Source organism: Numida meleagris, chromosome 5, assembly GCF_002078875.1.
Source record: "Numida meleagris isolate 19003 breed g44 Domestic line chromosome 5, NumMel1.0, whole genome shotgun sequence".
In the NCBI taxonomy this organism is placed as follows: domain Eukaryota; kingdom Metazoa; phylum Chordata; class Aves; order Galliformes; family Numididae; genus Numida; species Numida meleagris.
In genome coordinates, this window is record NC_034413.1 from 26,492,707 (window position 1) to 26,505,810 (window position 13,104).

The window sequence follows — 13,104 nt, forward strand, 5'->3', positions numbered from 1 at the left end:
TGCACAAACATCTGTCTTTTCCCACAGTAATCCAGCAATCCAAAACCACCTCTGGCAAAATCAAAAACCTGAAGATGAGGTGTTAGAAATCATCTTCCATCTTCCTCTACTGTTTTAAGTCCTCAGCAGCATAACTACTGATAAAAACCTTCTTGTATCTTCGTCGTTCTCTGTAAAGATATATCTTCTCCTCACTGTATTAATGTTAGTGTCAATACCTCAATTACTTTTGTACCAAGATAGTATTACTCTATTGCTAGGCACTCAATTGCCTTTAATTCAATAATTTTCTAACATCAAACTATTACTTACAGTACTACACAGTCCTCATTATTGAGTTGTATTACATTAAGGATGAGAACAGCTTTATCCATCTGCTGCATTACGAGTAGCTAATCCGAATAGTCTTTAAAATGATTGACCTCGCTTACATTATTTCAATCCTTGAGAGTATTCTAGGCACCCTAACTCTTCCCTCAGACAGTTCTGGAAAAAAATTGAGCCACACACTAGCAACTCAGTTTGAGAAGAAATTAACTTTACTCAGAGAAGATGGTGCTCTGCATAACCAATGATGATCAGTCCTAGTCCCAAAAGTTGACAAGACCAATAGTACAAAAATGTGAAGGAACTTTAAATGTCTGAAGTGCATGGTATATAATCAGCTATTGTCTTCAGTACAGCACAATTAATGAGTAAATACACATTGTTTTTGTCTTTCCCATAAATTCCACTATTTAAACCCATTTGTGAGCTCACCTTAAGAAGATAGCAGATTAAGCAGAAAAACAAAATGCTATTACATTAAACATACAACCTACTATCTTTTCCAGATATTTCTAACCATTACAATTGACCAAAGAACTAAGCGTACTACTGGTTGAATTCTTATCTCTGCTGATATTCTGAGTTACCTGACATGTCACTTCAAATCCTACACTGATGTTTACAATTCTACACATAGAGATTAATCTTGCTGGTAAAACCAATGTATCATGCAAATTGGGGGCCATGAGCTCCTAACAACCTAACATGAAATGTAACCACGTATCATTTAACACAATCATTTTGAAACACTGGAACAGAATAAAAATCTAAGAGAACTAAAGACAAACAGCTAAAGTATCAGCACAAATCTAAAAAGCAAGTAGAGATGCAGTTTATGGTACAGACATCAAAAGTAATTGAAAAGATATCTTCACCAAAATAAAGATTAATGTTCAATAAATATAGTATTCAGCGACAATCAAGAGCCAAAATGTTCATTGATGTTTGAAGCTTTTGTCAAGAACTTATATAACATCACAACATATGGTACAATGTATTACAAGCTGCGGCTGCCAACAGAAAAACCACGCAGAAAACTGAACATCTGGATCACAGTAAAAAAAAACTAGTGATAACATGGGTGCAAGGATTTAACCTCCATAAAGAATGAGCAAATATTTGCTTTGATAGGAGATGAAGAGTAAAACATCCAAGGTGCTGCCATCTTAAGCCATACTGCTGGTTAAAAAATGCAAAAATGTGAGAAGTTAACATCACAAGCTGAAGGAATTAAAAACCTCAAAATACGATTATGGATTTAATTCCTCTATACACTGACATCACTTGATGTTCCTCTCTCAACCTGTGAAACCCACGCTCTACTCTTCCAGCTCTAAAGGAAACTAAAATTCTCATCCCAAATGGGAACCAGCTGTCTGGCCCTTTTACCTACATCTATCCCTTTAACTTGGGAAATTAAATGTTTTTTTAAATGTTTTAAAGAAATATTTACCTTAAATCCAGGTAAATTTCATGTCTGAGGTTCTGATCCTGGAAGCTATTCTACACAGAAATACTATTTCCAAGTATCCCTCAAAGGACACATTGTTTAGTGTACATCTTGAAAATTTTCACTTGGCAAGTAAAAATAGAGAACATTCTTAAGTAGCATCCTGCACTGTAAGAAATGCAAAGCTGTGTGTATTGCTGTATAAGAGTGGTATTAACTTGGTGTAACATTTCTCCCCCTGGTCATAGACTTAGTTAAGACATCCTTACAAAAGACCATAAAGAAAGGTCTTGACTCAAGCATAACTTTATAAAACCAATCTCACTAAGATATTAGTATTTTGCAAAGAGGTGGGGAAATTTTAAGATACTTTAAGGGACTGTAAATCACCTATGCAGATGCTAATCTTATAAGAAGCAAAACAGTTTTAAAGGGGACTAAAGCTGTTCTCATCTAAGGGTTATAAATGGTTTTCCCACATTACGTCAGATTGCAAATCTAGTTCCAGGCTCCATAACAAATTTGCCACCATGCTCTGTACTAGTACAGTGCTCACTGTAATTTAAGACTGGTCCAATTCCATTATCTTTAGAAGGAAATACTGAATTCATAGGTCGAGAACTAGATGCCAACAGCAGTACTGTTGGTGGAAAGCTTGTCAGTGATCTTCCAGATTAGTAACGCTTTACAAACATTGATGAAATGAAAGATTTGATCCTACTCTAGAAAGGAAAAGGCCTTGTGGCTGACCAGTCAAAGCTCTGTCTGCTGGGGTCACATTGCTGTACACTGGAAGGTCAGGGAGTAACTGAACTACACAATGTTACTGCAACAAGTCAGTTTAGGATTGGTAGTGCATGCAGTTAATGATCTGATAGGGAAAGTCAGTTCGGTCTCTATACCTTCAGAGGTTGTATTCTTTAATTATCTACCTTGGATGGCAAAGCAAAACAGAAGAGTACAGATGCAGCCCAAGAAATGATACTGGTTTCAACTGATCTATCATGTCTTCTCACGCAAAGGCACAATCATACATACACTGGCACATTACCAAACAATTCATGCCAATTCCAAGATCTACTTCCTTTGAGCAGTTTAACTTCACTCAGCACATTAGCAAGTAAACTTTATAACCAAATATAGCCATAGGTCAAGTTATATTACCCTCCTTCCACCTGTCATCCTCTGAAGTGGTAGATAAAGACTTCCCCCCCCCCAAAAAAATACTATTTCAGACATGCTAAACACATACAATTAACTGAAACCTACTGGAAAAACCTACTTATTGGTATTTGACAATGACTATTACTCCAACTAATGCACCAAAATAACTTACAGAGGCAGCTACAGAGAGCATATGCTGTCCCCACAGGGAAAGCTTTTGCTCATTTCTCTAGCACTAATTTCCATAGATTCTTTTAATCCAGTACAACCTGGAAATTTTTCATAAGCTAAATTTTTCATGAATACTTAAAAATATATGTGAATTCTAGTTTCACTAGAGCTCACTGATTCTGTTCCAAGCAAGGAAAATATCTGAGAAAATTTACTGTGCTCTGATATAAAGAATAAACATTCAAGACAAGAAATTTTATTTATCACTTGAGAGAATCTAAGACTTTATAAATTGAGAAAATCTATGTACGGCAAAATTTGCATTAGCTGGTTATAAAAGCAAATTCCATGGGTCCCTCATTTCTCAGAGGATAAATACTGCATTTGCTCATAATTTCTGTCCTACATCTATTGCTAATTTGAAGTTTGCGAAACCAGCTCAAGTTCTAAATGATACTTAATGTATTTGTCATCCCCATACCTTGAAGTAGAGAAGACCTTATCTCCTCTTTTTTCTTATGGGAATTGAGGATAGGAAAGATTAAGAAACTTACTTCAGCTCACACAGTACGCTGAAGATAACTTAATACAAGTGTTTCGTGCTTATACTTCAAATATTCCACTACCACTGCTCAATGCTAATTCTTTGCCTTTTTGATAACCGTCACAAACCCAACCTTTTCAACTCAATTTTACAGTTTACCTGTTGACGTTTTAAAATTCATCATCTTTGGTTAGTCCATTTCTATATCTAATTTTCTCTCTGCCTGCAGTGTAAGACATTGCCCTCAGTCAACTGCTTTCATACTTTCATCAAGGTTTCAGGTGCTAATTTACACATGCATAAAATAAGCAAATAATTCAAAGTTGTTATTAATATAGTGTGCCTGATGTTAGATTTTTTTTTGTTCTGTTCTTGAACCTCATCGTATTTGAAACCGGTTCTCTCCTACTTTATGTACTGTGAAGGACCAACCCACCCAAGTTTGCCTTAGTTTTCAAAATGTTAAGAATTACTTTGAGATTTAAGTGCTTAGTCAGTGTACTATATTCTGATATAACTAAGACTTGCATGCTCTGGGAGAAAAAAGGTGATAAGAGTATAAAGAAATCTATATTTGGCAAAATGTTAAGTTAACAGGCCCATTAACTTCCTTGACTTGAAATAGCCTTAAATGAGTTAGTTATGTAACAAAGAATAAATTAAATCTAGAACTAAATAACACTAACAGACCTACATTATAAGTATGGGTTCACCAGTGAGGCATAAAGTATACAGAGGGAACAGAAACAGGGAAGGAGCCTGGCTTTTTCCTTGCCTCCAATCTCCTACCTTCACAAGGCATACAACAGACAGAGGGAGAAGCTCTGTTTCTGTTTATATAGCACATTGTTTTTATACAGTCCAATATTACATTTCTTTACACAACTACCACAATATCAATATGCCCTACAAACCTAGTGAACATAAGCATGTAATCATGATCAACACCACTGATTTCTCTAATGATAACTGCGTATTATTCAGACTGCCAGTTAGATCTACTGAAGACAAACCCTACTTTATCTACAAAACTGATAACGCAGCAAAAAAAAAAAATCAAGGTAAGTGTTTTCACAAATCCTTTACTTTTTAAACTGACAGTCAGATGACAACAATAAAATACGCCTTCTGAAACTAAGGAAATCAGCTACCAACAATGATGCAGAGCTTATCTTCAACTTAAGACTTCCAAAGAAAATGAATGAAATCAGAAGTGATAAGTTAAAACAGGTAACAAGACATTATCTTGCCAATATTGACAAGCTTAGACAACAAAGAGTAATCAAGAAAATGACTAGAAGAAAGGAATTCCAGTATTTCCACAGAAGGACATAACTCAAAAACTAGTTCATTTAACTAGAAGACAGACTAAAAGTACTGGGAATATCCAGCTTCGTTTTTGAAATACACTATTTAAAACAAATAAGTTCACAAATGAGCTCAGAGTGCGAGACATTTTAATTAAAACAGAACTATCCCATTCTGAGGTTCCATTTGGATTAGTTAGATAACAGAGTTTGCTTTCTGCTTTAGATCTCTAGATCCCAAGGCCACCATAAACAATGCTGAGGTCCGTGAAAGATAACTAAGAAGAGACATCACATGCATTTATAACATTCAGCACAGCCAGTGAAAAATTTTGGGAAATCCATGATATGTTGAAAAAAACCATCTAGCATACTATCAGGCTATTCTGATGAACAATATCAAGATCAATTGCATGAACAAACTTTATTTTTTCACTCCGCGCTTCAGCCACTACCATCTTCCACAAAGGACGCTGACGCCAGAAATCTTCTTTGAATTAAACATTAAAACATTCAAACAACAGATTCAATAACCAATGTCTTTCTAAACAAAAGGATAAAGCTGACTTTATTAAAAGAAATACAAACAGAAGCACTACAGGAGACTAGTATCCTCTAGTTCATAATAGCTTTACTGTTTGTCCTTACAACAAAATGACTCTTGGTTTATGTCAACAAGAATTTCTGATTGTCAATTCAGTATTAAAAGCAAGAAAAAGCTGGTTTGCAATCTCTGATGCTGGGATTCCAGGCTGTTAGCATCTCAGGTACAGTTTTCAGCCAGACAGCCAAGGCCACCAAGAGATGCAAAAAATAAATGTATATTGTAAATGTTACCCTCAAACATTTCTTAATTTGCCCTGTCAAGCCATACTTTCTACTATCTGTTACGCTGACTAAAACAAACAACACTGCTCTAAAAAAATATCACAACTCCTGGTAAGCAAACTGACTGAAGCACTTTCCCTCCTACCACTCTTCAAGGGAAGGAAGCTTGCAAGCTCACATTGCATCTGTGAATGTTTTTTATGCATGTATACCTGCCAGCTTTCCCATTGCTCGCTTTTTCAAACGCATTTGACAGTTGGGTGAGAAACTCAGATATGTTTGGTAACTGTATGATCTCCTCTTTTGTTTTTTTAAAGTGGAAGTCAGAAAGAACCAAGCAAAATCTAGTTATTATTCCACAGAGTCAAAACAGCTGCTTTAACAGATTCCCACTAATACAGGAAGTGAGAGAAGTCTTTAAATTGACCTGCAAAAGCCTCTATTGCATAATATTGACTGGAAGGTCACTAAAATTAGATTAATTTGTTGTCAGCCTCAGCATGCTTCAAATCAAACCTGAAAGCTGTTTTGTCCTACAAATCTGAAGACTTGAAATGAATTTACAGAAAATAAGCTTTATAAAAAGAATTTTATATTTCAATCATATTATCTGGAAACACCTACTAGTAAGTAATATATTGACAGCAACACAGTACCAAAACACTCCATCAAAAATTTTTGCATATCTATGGACTGTCTAAACAAGAGATGAGGACATTATCTCCTGTGTACTTGAAGAGCTTTTTATATCTGTTCTGTCACAGAGCTGAAGTAAGCAGTTGGCAGCCTCAGTCATCACGCACAGCAACAGTATAAACAGATGGAGACAGGTCTTTCAAAGTGACAAACATAAGCACCACCACTTTTCACAGCGATCAAAAGTGTATTTACTCATGAGGCAGTTATCAGAATCAATTCAATATTTTCTGACTTCTAAAGCAGAATTATTAACATTTAAAAAGCTCAGAATGCTGCCCTCTGACACGTACTCTGAAAAACTGGCTGAGGATCTGTTCCACTTACTGAGGGATTTTCTAGTGCCTTTCACTTGATATGATTAGGAAAAACTTCTCAAGCTGACATTCTGCAAAACAGCTTTCTAACTCTATTACCAGAATTGTTAAAATAAGAATGATATCTCGTTTCAGATTTTCAGGGCAAGTAAAAAACATTCAGATTGTTTCAGTAATGAATTACTATTTTGCTCAGCCGCCTATCTTTTTTGATGCAATGTTTCCAGCTTAGAAAACAAAACCCTCACAGTTTAGGCTCACATCTTCTAAACTCCCTAATAACCTGAATCTGACAGGTTCCTACTTGGACAGTTACAAGTTGCAGTCTATACCACTACAGAGCAACAAAAAAAGTTAGCATATATATATGAACAAGATGTTAGCAATTAATACTTGAGTTAGCAGTCATGAAAATAAAAGAAAGAATGTAAAAAAGGAAAATCAGACCAATGGTGTCTAAGCACCTCACTAGTAATGCTACGTATTGGAAGCTTTCAAATCTTACCCAAGTCATCCACATACCTCTTCTCAAATGTAACCACATTACTGCTGTAATGTACAAAAAGTTGTATGGAGAAAACACACCTAGGGGTATTAGTCGACGCTCGGCTGAGCATGAGCCAGCAGTGTGCCCAGGTGGCCAAGAAGGCCAATGGCATCCTGGCTTGTATCAGAAATGGTGTTGCCAGTAGGAGTAGGGAAGTCATTCTCCCTCTGTACTCAGCCCTAGTGAGGCCCCACCTCGAGTACTGTGTCCAGTTTTGGGCCCCTTACTGCAAAAAAGACATTGAGGCCCTGGAGCGTGTTCAGAGGAGGGCGACGAAGCTGGTGAGGGGTCTGGAGCACAGGCCTTATGAGGAGCGGCTGAGGGAGCTGGGATTGTTCAGTCCGGAGAAGAGGAGGCTCAGGGGAGACCTCATCGCTCTCTATAACTACCTGAAGGGAGGTTGTAGCGAGCTGGGGGGTCGGCCTCTTCTCTCTTGTAACTAGTGACAGGACGAGGGGGAATGACTTCAAGTTGCGCCAGGGGAGATTTAGGCTGGACATTAGGAAATACTACTTTTCTGAAAGAGTGGTCAGGCCCTGGAACAGGCTGCCAAGGGAGGTGGTGGAGTCACCATCCCTGGAGGTATTCAAGAAACATTTAGATATAGCATTGGGAGACATGGTTTAGTGGGGTTGTTGGTGGTAGGTGGATGGTTGGACTAGGTGATCTTGTAGGTCTTTTCCAACCTAGCTAATTCTATGATTCTATGATTCTACTGAATGCACATTTCAAATCTCCAGCATGTATATATCTGACTTCCACAGCTTGCTTTGAGAACCACTGACTTCAGATTGCTTTGTTTTGCAAAGGGAGCCTATGAAAAAAACCTGCCAACCTGTTTTCCAGCACTGGTATAGCTAAACACAGCTGAAGCTATTATGAAGAATAATTTGCGTAGAGACCTCAAACAGTTAAGGAATTAATAGTTCTTTACCAGAATTCAGGGAGTCATGATCAATGGCACAGAGTCTCGTTGGAGGCCTGTAACTAGCGGTGTTCCTCAGGGGCTAGTACTGGGTCCAGTCTTGTTCATTACCTTCATCAGTGACCTGGATGAAGGGATGGAGCCCACCCACAGGAAGTTCACTGACAATATGAAGCTGCAAGGAGTAGCTGACCCAGCAGAAGGCTGTGTTGGCCATTCAGCGAGACCTGGACAGACTGGTGAGTTGGGCAGAGAGGAAGCTGATGAAATTCTGCAAGAACAAGGGTAGGGTCCTGCAGCTGAGGAGCAGTAATCACATGCATCAGTACAGGTTAGGGGCTGATCTGCTGGAAACAAGTTCTGAGTAGGATAATTCCAGGGAGTTAGCCTGGTGGACAACAGGTTGACCACGAGCCAGTTTGCCCCTGCTGCCAAGAAGGCCAATGGTATATTAGGGTGCATCAAGAAGAGTGCAGCCAGTAGGTTGAGGGAAGTGATCCTTCCCCTCTACTCCGTCCTGGTGAGTCCATATCTGGAATACTATGTCCAATTCTGAGCTCCTCAGTTCAAAAAAGACAGAAAACTTCTGCAGAGAGTCCAGCAGAAGGCCACAAAGGTAAGGGGCCTGGAGCATCTCCCATACAAGGAAAGGCTGAGAGATTTGGGACTCTTCAGTCTGGAGAAGAGAAGGCTGAGAGGAGAGCCAAGTCAATGGGGGCAGACTCTTTTCAGTAGCATGCAGCAATAGAACAAGGGTAACGGGCACAAACTGGAACACAGCAACTTCCACACAAACACAAGGAAGAAATTTTTTACTGTGAGAGTGACAGAACATTGGAACAGCCTGCCCAGAGAGATGGTGGAGTCCCCTGTTCCAGAGATATTAAAGACCAGTCTGGACACTTTCCTGCTCAACCTAGTGTAGGGAACCTGCTTTAGCAGGGGAGATGGACTCAGTCTCTAGAGGTCCCTTCCAATCCCTACAATTCTATGACTCTAAGCAGATATGTTTAGGTATTGGTACCTTATGCTGTCTATGAAACATCTTTTCATCAGCTTTAGTCTCTAATTTGTTGTCAGGAGATGACTGAAGATTTCTAGTCAAGAGTTCATTTTATAAGAGTGCTTATGGAGACAAGTCAAATTAAAACACAGTCTTCTGGGACTCAACTAATTAATTTGTTGCCTCTAATGACTTTTCACAGAGCCAGCCCTTCAGCAATGGATCCTAAAGCCAGATGACTGTGCCACACTTCTCATTTTATCCCTGTTGTATCAGGTACTGCCTTCGTAGAAAAAGAACACAAGAAAGAAACATGATACACAGATTTAGCTCTAAATTATACTGCAATTTAGTCACAAATTTTGAATGAAAACTAGGCTCAGATCAGTAAAGCTTCCTTAAATATTGAAAGCATGGCATACCTTATGAAAGTTATATAGGAGGGCTGCTCCAAAAGTAATGCCTCCTATTTTACTACATTGGCCTGCATCATCGGGGCAGACGGTGGTGGTATAGCAGTAGAGGCTGAACCTTCTTATCAGTGTTCCATTTGGTTTTGTTGCCATGTGACAGACGGCAGCAGAGGGGTAATCAGACTAAATGGCATCTGACATGGAAGTGCATATGGAGCAAATGCGCAGAAGTGAATTTCTCCATGCAGAAGAAATTGCACCTGTTGACATTCACCAATGCCTGCTGAACGTTTACAGAGCCCAAACAGTGGGTGCAAGCACTGTGAGGTGGTGGGTGGTGTGTTTCAGCAGTGGCAACAGCGATGTGGAAGACAAGCCATGTTCCAAGCCACCACACAGAGCCTGGCATGCAGGCTCTTGTTCACGGCTGGCAAAAATGCGTTAACTGATGGCGGTGACTACGTTAAAAAATAATTTTTTTTTTTAGCTGAGAACTTGATCTATCAGTGTTATTGCACTCTTTCTATCTGCTGTAGTTTCCATGGAAAAAGTAGGAAGCATTACTTTCAGAGCAACCTATGCATATAAAAAGGAATGCATGCTTCAACAACATTTTCCCCAATTCTTCTGAAGACATTGCCGGTACGACATCAAGTAGAGAAACATCTATACGTTCTACATTTTCTTTTTTTTCCATGAAATTTTAAACCATTGTCAAGGTAGAAAACAGTTTGTAAAACTAGACAATACCTTAAGCTCTGCAAAATAATAATTAGATTGCAGTTTGATAGTATTGTAACATAGTTTGCCACAGTATGCAGGTAATTCCAATGTTCCTGTGAAACCTTATACACACATTGCCTACTGCATACCCTATATTTAACAGACATGCACAGTGCTTCAAAACAAAAGAATATGACTGCGATTTGTACTCCTGACAGATTCATGTCCTCCTGTTCCACCAGTAGCTATCATTCAACCTCTATACACATTCAACCTCAACTCTCGCAGAGTAACTGTGTCAAGTTCAGTGCTTACCTAGTCTTACTGAGACACCACACCGTTTCCATATGGAGAGATCTTAATGACACTTGCAGTACCCTAAATATAAAGCTTCAAATTCCTTTCCAGAAGACCCCAGAGTACCTTAAATGACACAAATTTGTCTTCAACACATTACTGTATCTACAATACTGTCCATGACTTCATGCGCATATCCCAAACACAACTTTGTATTACACTGTTTTATGATCCTGTGAGAGATTCACCTGTGTATGTATTGTTGCAACATTAGCAGTGCTGTATGACATGTCCAAGAAAAGTAAGCATTTTTTGTGATTTCTGACCAAATGAGTTAGGAATATGTAATTATTGATATAGGGAATTAAATGAGGAACAAGACCTTGCTTCAGCTTCAAGAGATGCTTCACTACCCCACCGGCGTTAATTTTACAACTCATGTTATCTTTGGAATTACTAGAAAAAAGCTCTTAAACATGCAAGTTAACAACTTTTGGATTTTATTGCATAATCAATTTATCTGATAAGAAAAGCATGAGAAACGCTAAATGCTTTATGTGATAAGGCCAAATACTCAAAAGAAAGCTTGCTGAAACAACTCTAATTCCATCTGCAAAGCATTTCAAAATCCACTTCTGTAACCAGTTTCTCAGTTTAGCACACAAAAGGATTAGTTCTCAGCTCACTGTACTGAACTGCACTCAATGAACATCACCCAATGGATGCTCATACTGAAAACTCAGAACTGGAGGCAGCCCTGGGTCTACTCTGGATTCAAAACAGCTCAGCCAAAAGAAGGAATGGAGTTGATAAGTCTTGCATGGATTCCTCATTTCCAGTTTCTGCATTCTCACATTTGCTTTGGTGAGCCAGTAAGGATGGCAACTGGGATGCAAACTAGTAGTATGTATCCTAGTTTGAGATAACGTAGTTCATCCTAGGGACATCTTAGTTAAACTGAAAAATATTGATCAAGAACACTATGCTGAACCTTATTGGCATCTTAGCTTTTTTTCCCCCCTTTTATAAAAGCGCTATTAGCGATGCTAGACATAGGAAAGGGATTATCTTGGTCAGCTACAGATTTTCAAATAGCTAATCACATAATATTCTGGTATTATGGCAGAAAGGATTAGATATCTGACTGGGATTTGATTTTATCTGACAGACTTTAAAATTTGACACATTAAACTTGAATTCACTTGCTTTGAAATTGATACTATTACACCTTAAAATTGCGTTTCTCATGGAGGCACAATACGATGTTTATTATTGTCCATATAGCTAAAAATAATCAGTTCAAGTAGTATAAAATGATGTTTCAGAAGCTTAGAGAAGTTACATCATCTTATCTCCCTCATCTACATTTCACACATTTTCAGTAACAACTTACAGCAATCCTTCACACAGAACGTTAAATGACATCATTACAAAGTCTACGATTAATACGCAGTTCCTACCCATACACGTATTACTTTAAAAAAATATACACATACATATGAAGAAAGGTACACATGCATAAGACTAATATTTAATAGGAAACTAAAAGTCAGTGAAACCTTTGGTTGTGAAGATAAAAGTTACCTTAGAAACCAGCCAAGGTATTTTTTCTTAACACTGCTATTCAAAGACGAATCTTCTGATGGCATGCTACGAAAAAGAAGATGCTGTTAACCTTTTTATTATTGGAATTGCCTCATCCATACCTGAGAGATTTCTCTGAGGGATTAGCTTACCTTTGACCGCTCACCGCTTACAATTAGGGAGCATTGGATGGTGCACATCACTTTGGCCGCTTTATTACTCTCACCTCCACAGGGGATTTGAAGCAGTAAGAAATACAGGAGGGAGCTACTTATTCTCATAAGAGTGCATCAGCTGCACATGCCATTCATTCACAGAAACAGGACAGCAGCAGCGCTGTTACTCCAAATACACCCACATGGGCGAAGCGAAGAGCTCCACTGCCCTCACAGCGCAACACCTCGCACCCAAGCATATACGTTCACAGCGGGCAGCTCGGCACAGCGGGCAGGCCAGGCTCTCATCACAGCCCTTCCCGCGGTGCTCAGGCAAGCAGCCCCCCTCTAGAGAGCAGGGACACAAGGCCTCGCTCCTATCGGTACTCACGCCGCAAAGACACGTTTTACTTTTAGCCCACGGCGCCGCGTCCCGGCACAGGAACGGAGCTAAGTGGCACCGTTACCTTCGCCGGAGGCCGAGCGCAGGCCCACACCGCCTGCCTGGGCGACAGCAGCGCCACGGCCAGGAGGCAGCAGTAAGGCGGGGCCTGCTCCTCCCGCGCGCGCGCGCCCGCCACTTCCCGCCGCGACCCGAAGGGAGCAGTCGCTGTGGCGCAGAGGACGCCTTTGTAAGGAAGGGCCGCGGGGGC

General features: G+C 39.3%; 1 protein-coding gene across 5 annotated transcripts in view; it reads right to left on the reverse strand.

The window, feature by feature from the left end:
* FAM35A (family with sequence similarity 35 member A) overlaps positions 1–13,070 on the reverse strand; it is a 39,033-nt gene extending 25,963 nt beyond the window's left edge. The window contains exons 1-2 of one of the 5 annotated variants that reach the window (XM_021398962.1): positions 12,843–13,070; positions 12,297–12,362 (exon numbers count right to left, since the gene is read on the reverse strand). The gene's annotated coding sequence lies outside the window, so the exon portion shown is untranslated. Of the gene's footprint in view, positions 1–12,296 lie in introns of all 5 variants that reach the window. The other 4 variants (XM_021398959.1, XM_021398963.1, XM_021398964.1 and 1 more) reach the window with 4 other exon arrangements.